General features: G+C 41.9%; 1 pseudogene; it reads left to right on the forward strand.

Moving 5' to 3' along the window:
- Positions 1-20,212: 20,212 nt before the first annotated feature.
- On the forward strand, positions 20,213-20,596 carry LOC101332866 (nuclear transport factor 2 pseudogene; annotated as a pseudogene).
- The last annotated feature ends 166 nt before the right edge of the window (positions 20,597-20,762 follow it).

Genomic DNA, 20,762 nt, shown 5'->3' on the forward strand with positions numbered 1-20,762 from the left:
ACAAACACATGGAGGTTAAACAATACACTACTAAATAACCAAGAGATCACTGAAGATATCAAAGAGGAAATCAAAAAATACATAGAAACAAATGACAGTGAAAACACGATGATCCAAACCTATGGGATGCAGCAAATGCAGTTCTAAGAGGGAAGTTTATAGCAGTACAATCCTACCTTAAGAAACAAGAAACAGCTCAAATAAACAACCTAACCTTACACCTAAAGCAATTAGAGAAAGAAGAACAGAAAAACCCCAAAGTTAGCAGAAGGAAAGAAATCATAAAGATCAGATCAGAAATAAATTTTTAAAAATGAAGAAAACAATAGCAAAAATCAATGAAACTAAAACCTGGCTCTTTGAGAAGATTAAAAAAAAATTGATAAACGTTTACCCAGACACATCAAGAAAAAAAGGGAGAGGATTCAAATCAATAAAATTAGAAATGAAAAAGGAGAAATTACAACTGACACTGCAGAAATACAAAGGATCATAAGAGACTACAACAAGCAACTCTATTCCAATAAAATGGACAACATTTTAGAAGAAACGGACAAATTCTTAGAAATGCACAAACTGCCAAGACTGAATCAGGAAGAAACAGAAAATATGAACAGACCAATCACAAGCACTGAAATTGAAACTGTGATTAAAAATCTTCCAACAAACAAAATTCCAGGACCAGATGGCTTCACAGGCAAATTCTATCAAACATTTAAAGAAGAGCTAACACCCATCCTTCTCAAACTCTTCCAAAAAATTGCAGAGGAAGGAACATTCCTGAACTCATTTGATGAGGCCACAATCACCCTGATAGCAAACCAGAAAAAAAATCACAAAAAAAGAAAATTACACACCAAATTCACTGATGAACAGAGAAACAAAAATCTTCAACAGAATACTAGGAAACAGAATCCAGCAACACATTAAAAGGATCATACACCATGGTCAAGTGGGATTTTTCCCAGGGATGCAAGGATTCTTCAATGTATGCAAATCAATCAATGGGATATAACATATTAACAAACTGAAGAATAAAAACCGTATGATCCTCTCAATAGATGTAGAAAAAGCTTTTGACAAAGTTCAACACCCATTTATGATAAAAAAAAAAAAAAAACTCTCCAGAAAGTGGGCATAGAGGGAACCTACCTCAACATAATAAAGGCCCTATATGACAAATCCACAGCAAACATCATTCTCAATGGTGAAAAACTGAAAATATTTCCTCTACGATCAGGAACAAGACAAGGATGTCCACTCTCACCAGTATTATTCAACATAGTTTTGGAAGTCCTAGCCACGGCAATCAGAGACGAAAAAGAAAGAAAAGGAATCCAAATTGGAAAAACAGAAGTAAAACTGTCACTGTCTGCAGGTGACATGACACTATACATAGAAAATCCTAAAGATGCCACCAGAAAACTACTAGAGCTAATCCATGAATTTGGTAAAGTTGCAGGATATAAAATTAATGTACAGAAATCTCTTGCATTCCTATACACTAACAATGAAAGATCAGAAAGAGAAATTAAGGAAACACTCCCATTAACCTGTGCAACAAAAGAATAAAATACCTAGGAATAAACCTCCCTAAGGAGGTAAAAAATCTGTACTCAGAAAACTATGAGATACTGATGAAAGAAATCAAAGATGACACAAACAGATAGAGAGATATACCATGTTCTTGGATTGGAAGAATCAATACTGTGAAGATGACTATACTACCCAAAGCAATCTACAGATTCAATGCAATCCTTATCAAATTACCAAGGGCATTTTTCACAGAATTAGAACAAAAAAATTTTACAATTTATATGGAAACACAAAAGACTCCAAATAGCCAAAGCAATCTTGAGAAAGAAAAATGGAGCTGGAGGAATCAGGCGCCCTGATATCAGACTATACTACAAAGCTACAGTAATCAAGACAGTATGGTACTGGCATAAAAATAGACACATAGATCAATGGAACAGGATAGAAAGCCCAGAGATAAACCCCATAGAATGGAAAAAAGACAGTCTCTTCAATAGCAGTGCCAGGAAAACTGGACAGCTACATGTAAAAGAATGAAATTAGAACACTCCCTAACACCATACACAAAATTAAACTCAAAATGGATTAAAGACCTAAATGTAAGACTGGACACCATAAAACTCTTAGAGGAAAACATAGGAAGAACACTCCTTGACATAAATCACAGCAAGTTTTTTTTGACCCACCTCCTACAGTAATGAAAATAAAAACAAAAATAAACAGATGGGACCTAATGAAACTTAATATCTTTTGTACAGCAAAGAAAACCATAAACAAGATGAAAAGACAGCCCACAGAATGTGAGAAAATATTTGCAAACAAAGCAACTGACAAGTGATTAATCTCCAAAATATACGAACAGCTCATGCAGCTCAATATCAAAAAAACAAACAACCCAATCAAAAAATGGGCAGAAGACCTAAGTAGACATTTCTCCAAAGATGACATACAGATGGCCAAGAGGCACATGAAATGCTGCTCAACATCACTAATTATTAGAGTAATGCAGATCAAAAGTACAAGGTATCACCTCACACAGGTCAGAATGGCCATCATCAAAAAATCTACAAACAACAAATGCTGGAGAGGGTGTGGAGAAAAGGGAACCCTCTTGCACTGTTGGCGGGAATATAAATTGATACAGCCACTATGGAGAACAGTACGGAGGTTCCTTAAAGAACTAAAAATACAGACCTTCCCTAGTGGTCCAGTGGTTAAGAATCTGCCTTCCAATGCAGGGGGCACAGGTTTGATCCCTGGTTGGGGAACTAAGATTCCACATGCTGCAGGGCAACTAAGCCTGCGTGCCACAACTACGGAGCCCACATCCCACAACTACAGAGCCCACGTGCTCTGAAACTCACCTGCCACAACTAGAGAGAAGCCCATGCAGCTCAATGAAAGATCCTGCATGCCACATCTAAGACCCTATGCAGCCAAAAATAAATGAATAAACAAATATTTTTTTAAAAACTTTAACTAGAACTATTATATGACCCAGCAATCCCACTACTGGGCATATACCCTGAGAAAACTATAATTCAAAAAGACACATGCACCCCAATGTTCATTGCAGCAGTACTTACAATAGCCAGGACATGGAAACAACCTAACTGTCCACTGACAGATGAATGGATAAAAAAGATATGGTACATATATACAACGGAATATTACTCAGCCATAAAAAGGAATGAAACTGGGTCATTTGTAGAGAAGTGGATGGACCTAGAGTCTGTCATACAGAGTGAAGTAAGTCAGAAAGAGAAAAACAAATATTGTATGTTAATGCATACATGTGGAATCTAGAAAAATGTACAGATGAACCTATTTGCAGGGCAGGAATAGAGATGGAGATGTAGAAAACGGATGTGTGAACTTGGGGGGGGAAGGGTGGATGAACTGGGAGATTCGGATTGACATATATACACTACCATGTGTAAAACAGATAGCTAGTGGGAACGTGCTGTATAGCACAGGGAGCCCAGCTCAGTGCTATGTGGTGACCTAGATGGATGGGGTGGAGGTGGGGTGGGAGAGAGGTCCAAGAGGGAGGGGATATATGTATACATATAGCTGATTCACTTCATTCTACAGCAGCAACTAACACAACATTGTAAAGCAACTATACCCCAATAAAAATTAAAATTTTTTTTAAAGATAATATGGATGGACCTGAAGGTATTATGCTAAGCAAAATAAGTCAGACAGAAAAAGACACATACCATATGATTTCACTTATATGATTCCACTTATGTGGAATCTAAAATACAAAACAAAATGAGAATAGATTCATAGATACAGAGAACAAACTGATGATTGCGGGGTTGGGGGGAGAGTGAAATAGACCAAGGGGATTAAGAGGCACAAACTTCCAGATATAAAATAAATAATTCATAGAGATATAATATCAGAATAGGGAATATAGTGATAATATTACAATAACTTTAAATGGTGACAGATAGTAACTTGACTTAAGTGTTAATCATCTCATAATGTAGATAAATGTCATATCATTATGTCATATACCTGAAACTGATATAACATTGTATGTTAATTATACTTCAATTATAAATTAAAAAATAGATAAGATGTGAAGAAGGGAGAAAGAGAGAGGAAGGAAGAAAGGAAGGGAGGGACGAAGGAAGGAAGGAAGGAAGGAAGGAAGGAGAGAGAGAAAAACATTAGTCACCCCATCTCTAGGAAAATGGATTATAGAAGTTCAGAAATAACAGGTGAAAACACCTAGAAAACAATGAATTGTCTAAAAGATTTACACATTTTAAATGTCCACATTAAAATATATGAATAAGATAAGTAAAATATTTGAAAGCAACTGTATTTGGAGTTGAGCCCAATCTCTCTCCTCTATTGCAATAGTCCTATGTAAAGTCTTCCTTACCATTTTAGCAAGTGTCAGAATAATTATTTAACAACAGCTGTTGCTCAGGCTCCTAACGGTATAATATAATCCAGTTCATCTAAAGTCCCAGAGTGAGATCTTTGTGCTAAAGAAAAGAAAACCTTCAAAATTTTGCACCATGTCAGATATTTCTTTCTTTTTGTGCACAAAATAAACCTATCATAGGATATTTGTAAATAATATATCCAGTAAGGGTTGATATCCAAACTATAGAAAGAGTTCATACAACTCAATATAAAAAAAAATCAATTAAAAAATGGGCAGAGGACCTGAACATTTTTCCAAAGATATACAGGTGGCCAGCAGGCACATGAAAAATGCTCAATATCACTAATCATCAGGGAAATGCAAATCAAAACCACAATGAGGGGACTTCTCTTGTGGCCCAGTGGTAAAGAATCCGCCTTACAATGCAGAGGACGTAGGTTCGATCCCTGGTCAGGAAACTAAGATCCCACATGCCGCAGGGCAACTAAGCCCACGCACCACAACTACTGAGTTTGTGCACCTCAACTACAGCCCCCGTGCCTTAAACCACAGAGCCCACGCGCCCTGGAGCCTGCACGCCACAACTAGAGAGAGAAAACCCGCACTCGACACCTAGAGAGAAGCCCATGCGCCGCAACGAAAGATCCCACATGCCTCAGTGAAGATCCCATGTGCCGAAAGTAAGACCTGACGCAGCCAAAAATAAATAAAATAAACAAATAAATATTAAATAAGTAAAAAAAAAACCACATGATATCACTTCACACTTGTCAGAATGGCCATATATCAAAAAGACAGAAACAGCAATTGTTGGTGAGGATGTGGATAAAAGGGAACCCTCAGGCACCATTGGTGGGAATGTAAATTGGTTCAGCCACTGTGGAAAATAGCATAGAGGTTCCTCAAAAAATTAAACATAGAACTACCATACAATCCAACAATTCCACCTCTGGGTATTTATTCTAAGAAAACAAAGACATTAATTCAAAGAGATAAATGCATCATTATGTTCATTGCAGGTTTCAAGATATGGAAGCAACCTAAGCATCCATGAACAGATGAACAGATAAAGAAGACGTGGTGTGTGTATATATATATACATGTATATATACATGTATTTATATATAAAATGTTAGTCATACAAAAGAATGAAATCTTGCCATTTGTGACAACATGGATGGACCTAGAGTGTATTATGCTAAGTAAGATAAGTCAGACAAAGAAAGACAAATACTATATTTCACTTATATGTGGAATTTAAAAAACAAAACAAGAATAAATTCACAGATAGAGGAAAAACTAATAGTTGCAGGGGGAGTGAAATAAGTGAAGGTCATTAAGAAGCACAAACTTCCGGTTACAAAATAAATAAATCGGGACTTCCCTGGCAGTCCAGTGGTTAAGACTCTGCACTTCCACTGCAGTGGGCACATGTGTTCGACTCCTGGTAGGGAATCCCACATGCTGCGTGGTGTGGCCAAACAAATAAATAATTAAAAATTTTTTAATTAAAAAAATAAATAAATCATGGGATGTAATATTCAGAATAGGGAATATAGTCAATATTATAATAACTTCAATGGTGACCGATGGTAACTGGACCGATGGTAACTGGACTTAGTGTGATTATTGCATAATGTATAAAAATATTAAACCACTATGTTACACATCTGAAACTAATACAATATTGTATGTCAAGTGTAACTTAATTTTTAATAAATAAATAATTGATATTTTTACATTTTTTAAATAAAAATAAATAACCTATCATTGCACTGGACCTTCAGTTTTCTGTAAATGGGAGGTTTACTCAAGGTAAACATTTAAAACACACCACAGGGACTTCCCTGCTGGTGCAGTGGTTAAGAATCTGCCTGCCAATGCAGGGGACATGGGTTCGAGCTCTGGTCCAGGAAGATCCCACATACCGTGGAGCAATTAAGCCCGCGTGCCACAAATACTGAAGCTCACGCACCTATAGCCCGTGCTCCCCAACAAGAGAATGAGAAGGCCACGTACAGCAAGGAAGAGTAGTTGCTTGCCGCAACTAGAAAAAGCCCGCGCGCAGCAACGAAGACCCAACGCAGCCAAAAATAAATAAGTATTTTAAAAATAAATAAATAAAACACACCACAATTTCGTAATCCTGCTTTGTCACTTCTCCTTTTTTTTTTTTTTTTAATGTACTGGGATTCTCTAAACAAACCAAAAAAATGGAACTGCTGTCACAATGCGTTTCCTGCCCACATTCTGGGCATTTCTCCTTTCCAGAAACTGGCTCCAGCTGCATCTTGGGCCGCGCGGGTCTCAACACTTCTTAGGCCTGGCCTCTCCTCTCCTCTTTAGGACTCTAAGCAAAACCGGCCACCTGGCCTGGCCTGGCCTGCAGCCCCCAACAACTGACCTCATTGCTTAACTAGGGTGGGAGAATCCCCGCAAATTTGCTTCTGCTACTCTCTGCTACCCTCTGCTGGTCATGGGTGTTAGTAGCACTCAACCTTCCACCCTCCTTCCCAGGTTAAGGAGACAAAGAAAGAAAAGCAAGGACTAGAAGAGAGTGCAGAGGACCAGAGAAAGGAGATAGCTAGTCACCGAAGGAAAGAGTGTGCAAGGTGTTGAAATTTCCAGGAGAGAGGCGAATGACTGGATACTGGGGAAAGATGTTGTTTTTCTAGATGAACATTAATATAGTTACTTACAGGAGGTGGGGGAGAAATGTTTGGCTGACACCTGTGCAAAACCAGAAGCAGGAACCTCCCCCTCTTTGTAACCAAGAGACCAACACTGTGAAGCACTCACCTTCACGGGGCGCCTCCCCTCCACCTCACTTAAGTTAACCAAATGCCCTTCTGTCCACCCTTCATCAAAACCCTTTCACAAGAAAGGCTCTTGTAAACCTGCAGGCAAGTCTCTTTCAATTGTTTAGAAATAAAAAGATATTAGATATCATCCAATTTAATATCCTTCCTTTATAAAAGAACACTGTGCTCTAGAGCCCGTGAGCCACAACTACTGAGCCTGTGTGCCACAACTATGGAGCCTGTGCTCTAGAGTCCGCGAGCCACAACTACTGAACCCATGCACCACAATTACTGAAGCCCGCACGCCTAGAGCCTGTGCTCTGCAGCAAAAGAAGCCACTGCAATGAGAAGCTCACACACTGCAAAGAAAAGTAGCCCCCGCTCACCACAACTAGAGAAAGCCTGTGTGCAGCAATGAAGACGAAATGCAGCCAAAAAAAAAAAAGCATAATCTAGCAGATGCAAACTATTATATATAGGATGGATAAACAACAAGGTCCTACTGTATAGCACAGGGAACTATATTCAATACCTATGATAAACCATAATGGAAAAGAATATGAAAAAGGATATATATATATATCTGAATCACTTTGCTATATAGCAGAAATTAACACAACATTGTAAATCAACTACCCTTCAATAAAATTAAAAAAAAAAAAGAAGCATAATCTTCCTCGAGGCAGCCCCTGGCCTCACTAAATGCTAGTGTGTTCCTCAGTCCTGACAACTGGAAATGCCCATCCACACAGCCCAACATGTCCTAGGAGTCCTCTTTTGGATCTGTTGGACTGATTTAGCTGATAAAGATACAAGGAACCACTTTTAGGTTCAGACACTTGATTACTTATATAGCAAAAGGAAGAACAATCAAAAGTGCCCCAGCTCCCCATGGCCCTCTTCCCACACACCAAAAAGACAACACCTCTTTCTCTGAGCTCAGAGAAGAGGTAATGGAGCACACTGCAAGATCCAGTCACCTACAAGTCAAGACAAGAAGCCTCAGAATGAAACCTAACTTGCCGGCACCCTGATCTCAGACCTGTAGCATGCAGAATTGTGAGATATAATTTCTGTTGTTGAAGCTGCCGGGTCTGTGGTACCTTGTTACAGCAGCCCAAGCTCACTGAGACAAAGTTTTGCCTGCATGGCCCGTGTCTCCAGGGCACCATGGGAGAACCATGGCCCTACAATCCCCTCCCTCCAACACTGCCCAACTTTCACCTCTATCACAAACACACTCCACGGCATACCTCGGAAAGGTTGAACCTTGGACACCCCTGGAATAACCCAGAGGAAATGAGGAAGAGAAGGAAGAAGTTAATGGTCAGACTGTCATGCTCCCCCAATTTTCTCTAGTTTCCTTTCTTTCTTTCTTTTTTTAAGTAGGTGTGCCAATGGCTTTTTATAAAAATTTTTATTGGCATATATTTGATTGACAATGTTGTGTTACTAGTTTCCTTTATTTCTAACTATTAAAAGCGCATTCAGGGCTTCCCTGGTGGCGCAATGGTTAAGAATCTGCCTGCCAATGCAGGGGACACAGGTTCTAACCCTGATCCAGGAAGATTCCACATGCCGCGGAGCAACTAAGCCCGTGTGCCACAACTACTGAGCCTGCGCTCTAGAGCCCGCGAGCCACAACTATTGAAGCCCACGCACCTAGCGCCTGTGCTCCCCAACGAGAGAAGCCACTGCAATGAGAAGCCCTCCCACTGCAATGAAGAGTAGCCCCCGACTCACCACAACTAGAGAAAGCCCATGCACAGCAACGAAGACCCAACGCAACCAAAAATAAATAAATAAATTTATAAAAAATAAAAGCACATTCCAAAAAAAATACTGCATAATAAAGAAGTAGACATATATTAAAAAAAAAAAGCACATTCAAAGTCCATCTTACACATGGTTGCCTCCTCATCTTCTTCTTGCAGGGGTCAGAACCAAGTTTTGCAAATAGTAAGTACACAATCAATTTCTGTTTGATTATATGCATTAGTTTAAAAGGACTCAATTTCTTTTTCCTCAGCAATTTCAAGGTAATCAACACTGAAAATCTTGCGCCAGGACTATGCAAAACATTTTGCTGACATCACCCTATTTAACCCTCTGAACTATTTTTGCTCACACTCATGACACAAAATGTGTGGGGGTTTCTTCTACCCAACAACTGATTCTGCAAATGTCTGGACTCTAATTGGGTGTCCTACAACTCAATTCTTATACTATCTACCTAGAATTAGTGTCAAATCTCACAAGTTAAAGGCTCAGTCCCACAAGACTGACCCCACTACATATGCCAATCAGATGTCCAGGTTGTCACGGGTACTTCTGACCAACCAGCTATAAATGCAAGGGTTACCATGCCCACTCCCCAACTCAGTTTCAATAATTTGCTAGAGATGCAAACTATTACATACAGAATGGATAAACAACAAGGTCCTACTGTATAGCACAGGAAACTATATTCAATAACCTGTGATAAATCATAATGGAAAAGAATATAAAAATATATATATACATATATATGTATAACTGAATCACTTTGATGTATAGTAGAAATTCACACAACGTTGTAAATGAACTATACTTCAATAGAATAAAAAATAAAAGGTAGATAATTTTCTAGAATGACTCACAGAACTTAGGAAAGTAGTTACTAGTTTTTTATAAAGGATATAACAGTAACAACCAAATGGAAGAGACACATAGGACAAGGTATGGGGTGGGGGTGAGTTTCCATGCCCTCTCCAAGCACACCACCCTCCTAGTACCTCCATAGGCTCACCAACCTGTAAGCTCTCTGAACCCCACCATTTAGGGGTATTTTTTATGGAGACTCCGTCACATAGGCATGGTTGATTCAATCATTGGCCGTTGGTGACGGAACTCAAACTCCAGTCCCTCTCACCTCCTGAGAGGTTGGGCAGTGGGGCTGAAAGTTCCAACCCTCTCATCACAACTATTGGTTCCTGTGGCAACCAGTCCCCATGCTACCCAGGAGCCCAACTTGAGTTCAAATAAGTTCAAATAAGTATAAACTCAGGTATGGTTGAAAGGGGCTTATCTGAATTAAAAAATATACTCTCTCATGCATATCACTCAGGAAATATCAAGGATTTTAGAAACTCTGTGTCAGGAACTAGGGACAAAGACCAAATATATATTTCTTATTACCAACATCCTTATTCTATTAATGAGGGAACTGAAGTTTAGATAATAATCATAGCTTGCACTACAGTGTGTTATATTTAAGAAATGGTTCTGTATATATTGTAGACTGTATTCTAAATTATAGTATAGTGCCTATATAATCACACATATGCTATATAAAATGTACTATTCTATAACCTAGAAGTATTGTACATTAGTAGATATTATTACATTATATAATAACACATCTATTAAATGTTTTACTCCTATAATAACCCTATAGGGTGAGAACTAACTATGATTACTATCATTTGAGGAAACTGAGCTACAGTGAAGTTACATTAGTGCACAAGATCACACCATAGGAGGGACTTCCCTGGTGGTTCAGTGGCTAAGAATCTGCCTTCCAATGCAGGGGATGCAGTGGGTTTGATCCCTGGTTGGGGAACTAAGATCCCACATGCCGCAGGGCAACTAAGCCCATGCCACAACTAATGAGCATGCGGGCCACAACTAGAAAGCCCATGCACCACAACTACAGAGCCTGTGCACCACAACTAGAGAGAAGCCCAAGCACCACAAAAAAGATCCCGCGTGCAGCAATTAACACCTGACGCAGCCAAAAATAAAATAAATAAATATTTTTTTTAAAAAAAAGATCACACTATGGGATGTGGCAGCTGAGCTGATCTAAAAGTTGTGCAGCCCCACAGGCACTTCCCTGGCGGTCCAGTAGTTAAGACTCTGCACTTCCAATGCAGGGGGTGTGGGTTCAATCCCTGGTCAGGGAACTAAGATCCCACATGCCATGCAGTGCAGCCAAAAAAATAAAGTGGTGCAGCCCCAAATCCTTTGCTCTCAACACTCCCCTAAACTGCTCTTGTCTGAGTCCCAGGCCTGAATGTGGACCTATCTCAAGGTTCTTGGTCACTGTTTCTCAGTACATCAAAGAATCTTCTTCAATTTTATAATATTCTCTCCCTACTTCAATTTAAAATGTTTATACCCCCAGTCACTTAGCAAAACTCAGCTTCATATTTCCTTGATTCTAAATCTTGCATTTGACAAAAGATGCTATATATAAAGTTAAAAGAAAAATGATGAAGGATATATTTGTGAAAAGATTCTCATTTTATATAATAAATTATTACTATCCAAAATGTGTAAAAGGCTCCTGAAAATAAAGGAGCAAATAAGACTTATATGCTGAGAACTATAAAACATTGATAAAGAAAATCGAAGATGATTCAAGGAAATGGAAAGATACCCCACACTCTTGGAATGGAAGAATTAATATTGTTAAAATGGCCATACTACCCAAAGCAATCTACAGGCTTAATGCAATCCCTATGAAATTACCCATGACATTTTTCACAGAACTAGAACAAGCAATCCTAAAATTTGTGTGAAACCAGAAAAGACCCAGAATTGCCAAAGCAATCCTGAGAAAAAAGAACAAAACTGGACGCATAGCCCTTTCAGACTTCAGACAATACTACAAAGCTACAGTAATCAAAACAGCATGGTACAGGCACAAAAACAACATATAGCTCAATGGAACAGAAGAGGGAGCCCAGAAATTAACCCACACACCTATGATCAATTAATCTTTGACAAAGGAGGTAAGAGTATATAATGGAGAAAAGACAGTCTCTTCAGCAAGTGGTGTTGGAAAGCTGGACTGCCCCTTATAAATCTAGGAAGTTAGAACATTCCCTCATAACATATACAAAAATAAGCTCAAAATGGCTTACAGACTTAAATACAAGACATGACACCATGAAACTCCTAGAAGAGAACATAGGCAAAACATTCTCTGATATACATCACAGCAATGTTTTCTTAGGTCTGTCTTCCAAAGCAATAGAAATAAAAGCAAAAATAAACAAATGGGACCTAATCAGATTTATAAGCTTTTGCACAGCAAAGGAAACCATGAACAAAATGAAAAGAAAATCTATGGACTGTGAGAAAATATTTGCAAATGATGTGACCAACAAGGACTTAATTTCCAAAATATACCAACAGCTATTACAACTCAATACAAGAAAACAAACAACCCAATCAAAAAATGGGCAGAAGACCTAAATAGAGATTTCCCCAAAGAAGACATACAGATGGCCAACAGGCACATGAAAAGATGCTCAAGATCACTAATTATTAGAGAAATGCAAATCAAAACTACAATGAAGTGTCAACTCACTCCAGTCAAAATGGCTATTTTCAAAAAGTCTACAAATAATAAATGCTGGAGAGGGTGTGGAGAAAATGGAATCCTCCTACACTACTGGTGGGAATGTAAATAGGTGCACCATTATGGAAAACAGTATGGAGGTTCCTTAGAAAACTAAAAATAGAGTTACTATATGATCCAGCTACCCCACTCCTGGGCATGTATCTGGAAAAGAAGAAAACTCTAATTAAAAAAAAACATGCACCCCAACGTTCACAGCAGCACTATTTACAGTAGCCAAGACATGAAAGCAACCTAAATGTCCCTTGACAAATGAAGGGATAAAGAAGATGAGGTATATATATACAATGGAGTATTATTCAGCCACAAAAAAGAATGAAATAATGCCATTTGCAGCAACCTGGATGGACCTAGAGATTATCATACTAGGTGAAGTAAGTCATACAGAGAAAGACAACTATTATGATGTCACTTATATGTAGAATCTAAAAAATAGTAAAAATTTATTTACAAAACAGAAACAGGGGGCTTCCCTGGTGGCACAGTGGTTGAGAATATGCCTGCCAATGCAGGGGACATGGGTTTGAGCCCTGGTCTGGGAAGATCCCACATGCTGCGGAGCAACTAGGCCCATGAGCCACAACTACTGAGCCTGCATGTCTGGAGCCTGTGCTCCGCAACAAGAGAGGCCGCGATAGTGAGAGGCCCCGCGCACTGCGATGAAGAGTGGCCCCCGCTTGCCCCAACTAGAGACAGCCCTTGCACAGAAACGAAGACCCAACACAGCCAAAATAAATAAATAAATTAATTAATTAAAAGAAAAAGAATGCAACACAATTCTTTACAGAAAACAGAAACAGACTCATAGACATAGAAAACAAACCTATGGTTACCAAAGGGAAAGGGAGAGGAGGGATAAATCAGGAGCTTGGGATTAACATATACACACTACTATATATAAAATAGATAACCAACAATGACCTACTGCAGAGCACCGGCAACTATACTCAATACCTTATAATAACCTATAACGGAAAAAATTTTTTCTAAAAGATAAATGATGAATTATATATTTGTGAAAAGATTCTCATTTTATTTTTCTATATTATTTATTCATTTATTTATTTGGCTGTGCCAGGTCTGAGTTGTGGCATGCAGGATCTTTTAGTTGCAACATGTGGGATCGAGTTCCCTGACCAGGGATTGAACCCAGGCCCCCTGCATTGGGAGCGTGTAGTCTTAACCACTGAACCACCAGAGTAGACCCAAGATTCTCATTTTATATAATAAATTATTAATATCCAAAATGTGTAAAGTGCTCTTAAAAATAAAGAAGCAAATAAGACATTTTATTATTTATGTTGCCATGTGTATAACAAGTTGCTTAAAACAACAAACAATTGTAGTCTCAGTGTCTGTGGGTCAGGGTTGTGGGTATGGTTTGGTGGGTGTTTCTGGCTCAGGGTCTCTCCGGAGGCTGCATTTAAGACTCAGACAGTAGGGGCTTCCCTGGTGGCGCAGTGGTTAAGAATCCGCCTGCCAATGCATGGGACACAGGTTTGAGCCCTGGAAGATCCCACATGCCACGGAGCAACTAAGCCCATGCGCCACAACCACTGACCTGAGCTCTAGAGCCCGAGAGCCACAACTACTGAGCCCGCCAAGCCACAACTACTGAAGCCCGCGTGCCTAGAGCCCGTGCTCCATAAGAGAAGCCACCGCAGTGAGAAGCTCGCAGAAGAGTAGCCCCCGCTCACCACAACTAGAGAAAGCCCGCTCACAGCAATGAAGACCCAACGCAGCCAAAAATAAATAAATAAAATAAATCAAAAAAGAAAAAATTCAGACAGTTGCTAGGCTCTGAGGCTTGCCTGGGTTTACAGGATCCACTTCCAAGCTAGCACTCAGCTGCTGGCAAGAGGCTTCAATTCCTGGCCACAATGCCCTTCCCATAGGACTGCTCACGATATAAAAGTCGGCTTCCCAACTTCTATGAGAGCGATGAGATAGACAGAGGGAGAGAGCACAAGTGGGCAAGGGAGCTACCAAGATGAAAGCTTTTGTAACTTAATCCTGGAAGGGATATACCATCCCTTCTGCCTTAAGCTGTTGGTCTCACAAACTAACCCCGGTAGGATGTGGGAGGGAGCCACATAGGGTGTGAGCAGCAGAAGATAGAATAGAGGTCATCTTGGATGCTGGTTTCCATTAACATAAAAATGGTTATCCATATAAAAAGATATTTGTCCGCCCAGTGATTAGGTAATGCAGATTATAACAAAAAGAACCCATTTCTCTGTTAGATTAGCAGGAACTTTAAAAGTCTGACACAATCTATCATTGACCACAACGCAGGCAAGTGGGTATGCTTACACCTTATCCTGGAAGTGTGCATTGAAAGGACAATTTGCAGTAACCTCTGAAGTAGTGACTCCACTTCCTAGGTTTCTCTCCTGAAGGAATACTGACTTACGTTCACATGATTTATGTTCAGGGGTGCTCAGGGAAGAACTGCTTGCTGTACAAAGAGAATAAAGAACAGAATGTCCATGAATAAGGAACCATTATTTCATATCATATCCACAGTGCACATAGTATGTTGCTAAATGAAGAAATCTTCATGCCAAATATATGTATCTTGTGATCTAATTTAAGTAAAATAATTTTTTTTAAATCTCCCATGCAGGTGATAAACACACACACACACACACACACACACACACACACACACACACCAGCAAAAATACAGGAAACCTGCATACCTTGTTCACTCCTTAACCCACAGGGCTGTGAACAGAGACATTCTGGATAAAAACTAGGTCCCAAAATATCTGAATATAGATAAAGATAAATCCAGAAAGTTGCATAGTCAATTATAGAGAACGATATGATGAGGGAACATTCCCATTTGGGTGTGTGTGTATTATATACAAAACCACAAATATGTACTTAAGTTTTGGAGTTTATTTCCTTCCAACAACATTGCTACAACCAACTGTAAACAAAAATCATGAAACTGGACATAGTCAGCAAGACTGATACCATCCTGGCCTTCAGAACTCCTCTCCAAGGGCTTTTAAATCCCAAATTCAGTGCGAAGAAGTTAGAAGAGGAGAAGGATGAAGAGGAAGGGGAGGAGGAGAAAAAGTAGGAGGAAGAGAAATAGGAGGAAGGGGAGAAGGGGGAGGAGCATGGGAGAGGAGAAGGGGGAAAGAAGAAGAAAAAGAAAGAGACGAGGGCTTCCCTGGTGGCGCAGTGGTTGAGAGTCCGCCTGCCGATGCAGGGGACGCGGGTTCGTGCCCCGGTCCGGGAAGATCCCACACGCCGCGGAGCGGCTGGGCCCGTGAGCCATGGCCGCTGAGCCTGCGCGTCCGGAGCCTGAGCTCCTCAACGGGAGAGGCCACAACAGTGAGAGGCCCGCGTACCGCAAAAAAAAAAAAAAAAAAAAAAAAAGCCCAGTCCAGGCGCTGCAGTGAGCTGGTCTAGGGGCCTGTGTGTGGAGTGCGCGCCACCCAAGTGGACCCGCCTGAGCGTGAAGGGCAGCTCAGCCGTTCCTGGCATGCGCGGGACAAGGACGCCTGGACGTCTGCTGCTCATCTCCCCTGAGAGTTGCTTCCGCATTTCCAGCAATACATATTCGACCAGCCGGGTTAGCTCTGCTAAGGTAGCTCGGGTTTCGTGGTGTTAACACTCCCCCACTAATTTTCTAGCCCACGGGCTGGACTCAACGGATGATATTGAACCCCGCAAACCGCCCGAAGCATCTTCTCCGCCCTCTGGTGGTTACAGCAAAGTGAAACTGTTAGAGAAATTCAACTCCCGCTGAACTCGGAGTTGCAAGGAATAGATTTATGACGACTCGAGGAGGAAAACGCATGATCTTGCAATTTGTGTTTTAAAATGTCCAGAGCTTGTGGCTCTCCACGGGTCACCATTTCACCGAAAATGCCTGTTCCCAACTGATGCAGTTTGAATGTGATGTCCTCGGAACACCTCCGCGGTGCTTCGAAAGCCTGGAATCCGCCCCGCACAATGGATCGCGCCTTTGTCACTGTATTCCCTCCTGTCTTCCAGGTCCTCTGGGTGTGCTCCCGGCAGGCTCTGGGTCTCGTGTCCTGTACTCCCCTGAACAAGTTTTGATTTTGACTGCAAGGAGGTAACTCCTCAGCCCCAGGCCAGGGAGACCCAAAAAGGGTGGAGCCCCAAGATCTCCCCTGGGAGGCGGCGCGCAGCAGTACACTTTATAAAAGTGTTTTTCAGCCTTTGAGCCAGCAAGCCACTTTAATTTTAGAAGAGTTGCCGATTGGAGCAGACATTGTGAGGAAGTTCATAACTTAAAACGCCCCACTCCACTACGGGGGGTACCGAGGTGCATCTCTGCCTTCCGATTCTCCAGCAGAGAGAGGAGGCGCGCCCGCCCCAACTAAACTCTAAAGCCACCCCTGGAGTTTGGGCAGAGAGAGCTGCTTCAGGCGTTATAGCCCCGCCCTGCCTGGGGACTTTTCCTTTTGTTCCTCGTTAAAAAACAATGGTTGGGGGTGAGGGAAGCGAAATGGGCGAAGGTGGTCCAAAGGTGCAAACTTCCAGTTTACTTCCTGGGGTAGTAAAGTACGTCATGGTGACTGTTGTTAACCAGTGTATCGTATATTTGAAAGTTGCTTAGAAAGTAGATCTTAAAAGTTCAAACATATGGGCTTCCCTGGTGGCGCAGTGGTTGAGAATCCGCCTGCCGATGCAGGCGACACGGGTTCGAACCCTGGTCCGGGAAGATCCCACATGCTGCGGAGCAACTAAGCCCATGTGCCACGACTACTGAGCCTGCGCTCTAGAGCCCGTGAGCCACAACTACTGAGCCTGCGTGCCACAACTACTGAGTCTGCGCTCTAGAGCCTGCGAGCCACAACTACTGAAGACTGTGCACCTAGAGTCTGTGCTCCGCAACAAGAGAAGCCGCCCGGGCATGTCAAGGAAGAGTAGCCCCCTCTCACTGCAACTAGAGAAAGCCCCGTGTGCAGCAACGAAGACCCAATGCAGCCAAAAATAAAATAAGATAAATAAATTTTAAAAAAACAGTTCACACACACAACTGTAATTTTGTGTGGTGATGGATTTAACTAAAATTGTGTTAACTGAACTTACTTCACAATATGTACATATACCCCAGGTAGTTTTGATGTAGGCGGGCTTCCACTGCTCTTTGAGAAATACTGACAGGCCAGTGGTGCTAAAATGCAGATTGGAAAGACTTTCACCTAGTACTTACAATTTGGAAGGTTTTGGAGGGAGCCAGGAATCAGGATTTTCATTACACACACAGTTTCAAAGGCTACTCTTTAAGAACTCATAATCTAATAATATGGTTACTGGCTCTCACACTTTTTTAAATTGAAAGCCAAAGAAATATATTTAACATTGTATCTAGTACATATGTATTTATGTATATGTAAATATGCATGTATGTATAAAATGGGAGCAAAACTTAGGGAAAAATACTGACCTGACATAGCCTGATAAGAAAAAGCGGCCCCCTCTATAATCGGAATTTTGTCAAGTGTTCTAAAAGTTAAAGTAACACAACAAAAAAATTCCTTTCATTTTCCTCACTCAAGGCCCTGCTTCTCTTTGTTGTTCCCAATAAAGCCGGGACTCCTCTGATTCCTCTTTTAAATGTATATCTGGATCCCTTTTCAAATGCAAATTCCACTTTATCTATGGTTATTTAAGGTAGATTTCAAAAACACATGCTTGGATGGCTTTTCAAACCTAGATTGTGAGTTTACTTTTGAGGACTTCCCAGACACCCTGTGCTGATCCCCAACCCAAAAGCATTTGGGAGGTGGGACTGTCTCCTTTTGTTCTCTAAAAGAACCCATAAACTTGTGGAGATAGGAACTGTAATGAAGTAACCAGTGGTTTCTTGCTGGTGGATACTCCCCTCATTCTTACTTCTCGCAGATCTTGAAAAAACAAAAGCCCTATTTCAGACATACCAGAGTCTATGGACTCATTTCCAAAACTAGAACAATGTGCTCTGGCATCTAATCTCCACTAGTCTCTTCCATTAGAAAAATAATCATACTGGACCACTACGTTGATTAAACCATGCACAACTCACTGGGTGAAACACACCAGTCTAAGACCTGTTGGGAAAGGATTTGTTGTGAGGTTCCAGGTTTAAAGGGCTCCCTGTTCTCGTTCTGAGTGGCATTCACTGAGCCCTCAGGACCTGGGCGGACAACAGTCCAAAGAAACTGAACTCGCAGGTCATTTTTTTTTTTTTAAGTCCCCAGTAGGAAAGACGAGTGCAAAAGGCGCTGGGTATCAGAGATGTTGGTGGAAGTGTAAGGAGAGGGAAGGCAAATTCGTAAAACCTGGTGAGGAGCTGTAGTCGAAGGAGAAGACGGAAGCTCAGACCCGGGGGCGATTTGCCCTTCGGCAGTGGTGCTCAACTCTGGGAGACCAGCTTTCCTTTTTCATTTGCGAATGTGAGGAATCCCCGCAGGTGCGCAACAGCGGCGGTGCAGGAAAGCCAGCGCGGTGCCACGCCTTTTCTTCTCGCTTATTCAATTTGTCATCAACGGCGCATCGGAACAATCGAGAGGCAAAAACTGTTCGCTTCCTTTTTTCAGAAGATTCCCTAGGAAAACGATTTGCTTTTTAAATTTCTTTGAACAACCTTTCGCCCTAGAAATGGGAGAACTGAAATTCTGGTTAATTCTGATTTCAAATATCTGCGTGGCAATTTGGGAGTAAACATTCATCCCCAAGGCCTCTCCCATTCATCTATGGGAGAGGGGAGGAACTACCTAAGACCCCGTAATGTCACCCCTCCAAGGGTGATAGGGCCAGCGCGAGCCCTTCTTACCGCGGTGTCACGGAACCAAAGTTGGTGACCGGTGGTTACCGACGGTGGCGGGCGGCTTCTGGGTCCAGCCGTCAGCCGGAGTAGCCTGTTTGAGATACAGCGCCCACCCTTAGAAATTCCCGCGCGGGCGCCTATGTACTTGGCAGGATGCACACCTCCCCGATCCTCGCCTTCCCAGCCCGAAGAGCGACGGCAGAGAGGCCACTGTTCTAGACCCTCCCTTGCGGCCAGCCCACCCCTCCCTAGGCTTCAGGGCCTTTGTAAGGCGCGACCACCTGCGTCAGAGAACGAACGTGGCACTGGCGGGACTGACCCCCAGAAACTCCTGGATCCCGGGCGGGGGCCACCGGTGGAGATGGGGTGGGAGTAGGAGGAATTATGCAAGGCGGGAGGGTTCAGTGGAGAAAGCAAGGGAGAAGTCCAAGGGCTTGGAGTGTCCGGCTTCCAGCAATGGGAAGGCTCTGTAATAACAGAGAGACCAGGCCATGGTCCCTGTAAAGAGTCCCGGAAATCAGGGCTCAGATGTACTTGCTGTGTCCCTAGAAATTCCTCAAATGCGGCTGTTAACTTTTCCAGGCTTTTTCAACTCAGTTAAGGAGTCTGATACTGGATAATTTCTGAGGATTTATCAGGGTGTTAGCTCTGTACTACTAGAGTAAGTAAATTTTAAAACAAAGGAACAGACAGACCGCGCTGGGTTGCTGTCGCCATCGTTGCAGCCCCTTGGGTCTCAACAAGACCGGCGATGCTCCAGAATGGGAGACAAGCCAGTTTGGGAGCAGAATGTATCCAGCTTCATTCAACATTACTACCAGTTATTTGATAACGACAGAACCCAACCGGGCGCAATTTATACTGACGCGCCATGCGTTGCCTGGAAAGGACAGCAGTTTCAGGGGAAAGCTGCCATCGTGGAGAAATTGTCTAGCTTCCATTCCACAAAATCCAGCACAGCATCACGGCTCAGCACCATCAGCCCATGCCAGATAGCTGCATCATCAGCACGGTTGTAGCCCAGCTCAACGCAAGTGAAGACCCTACCACGGGGTTCCGTCCGTTGTTCCTATTAAAGAACATCAACTGATGTTTGGGTTTGCACCAATGACAGGTTCAGGCTTGCCCTGCACAACTTGGGCTAACGCTCTCCCAGCCAGGCACTCATGCTGTTCCCTCCTCCCTCCTCTTCCCGATACTATTCACACTTCTCCAGATGCTCCGAATATCATACACAAATGGGCAGGGCCACGGTGGGAGTGAGCGCAGGACGCCGCTGCTACTGAGGTATTGTGCATGATGTTTGGACGC

The sequence above is a fragment of the Tursiops truncatus genome, chromosome 3 (genome assembly GCF_011762595.2).
Source record: "Tursiops truncatus isolate mTurTru1 chromosome 3, mTurTru1.mat.Y, whole genome shotgun sequence".
Lineage (NCBI taxonomy): Eukaryota > Metazoa > Chordata > Mammalia > Artiodactyla > Delphinidae > Tursiops > Tursiops truncatus.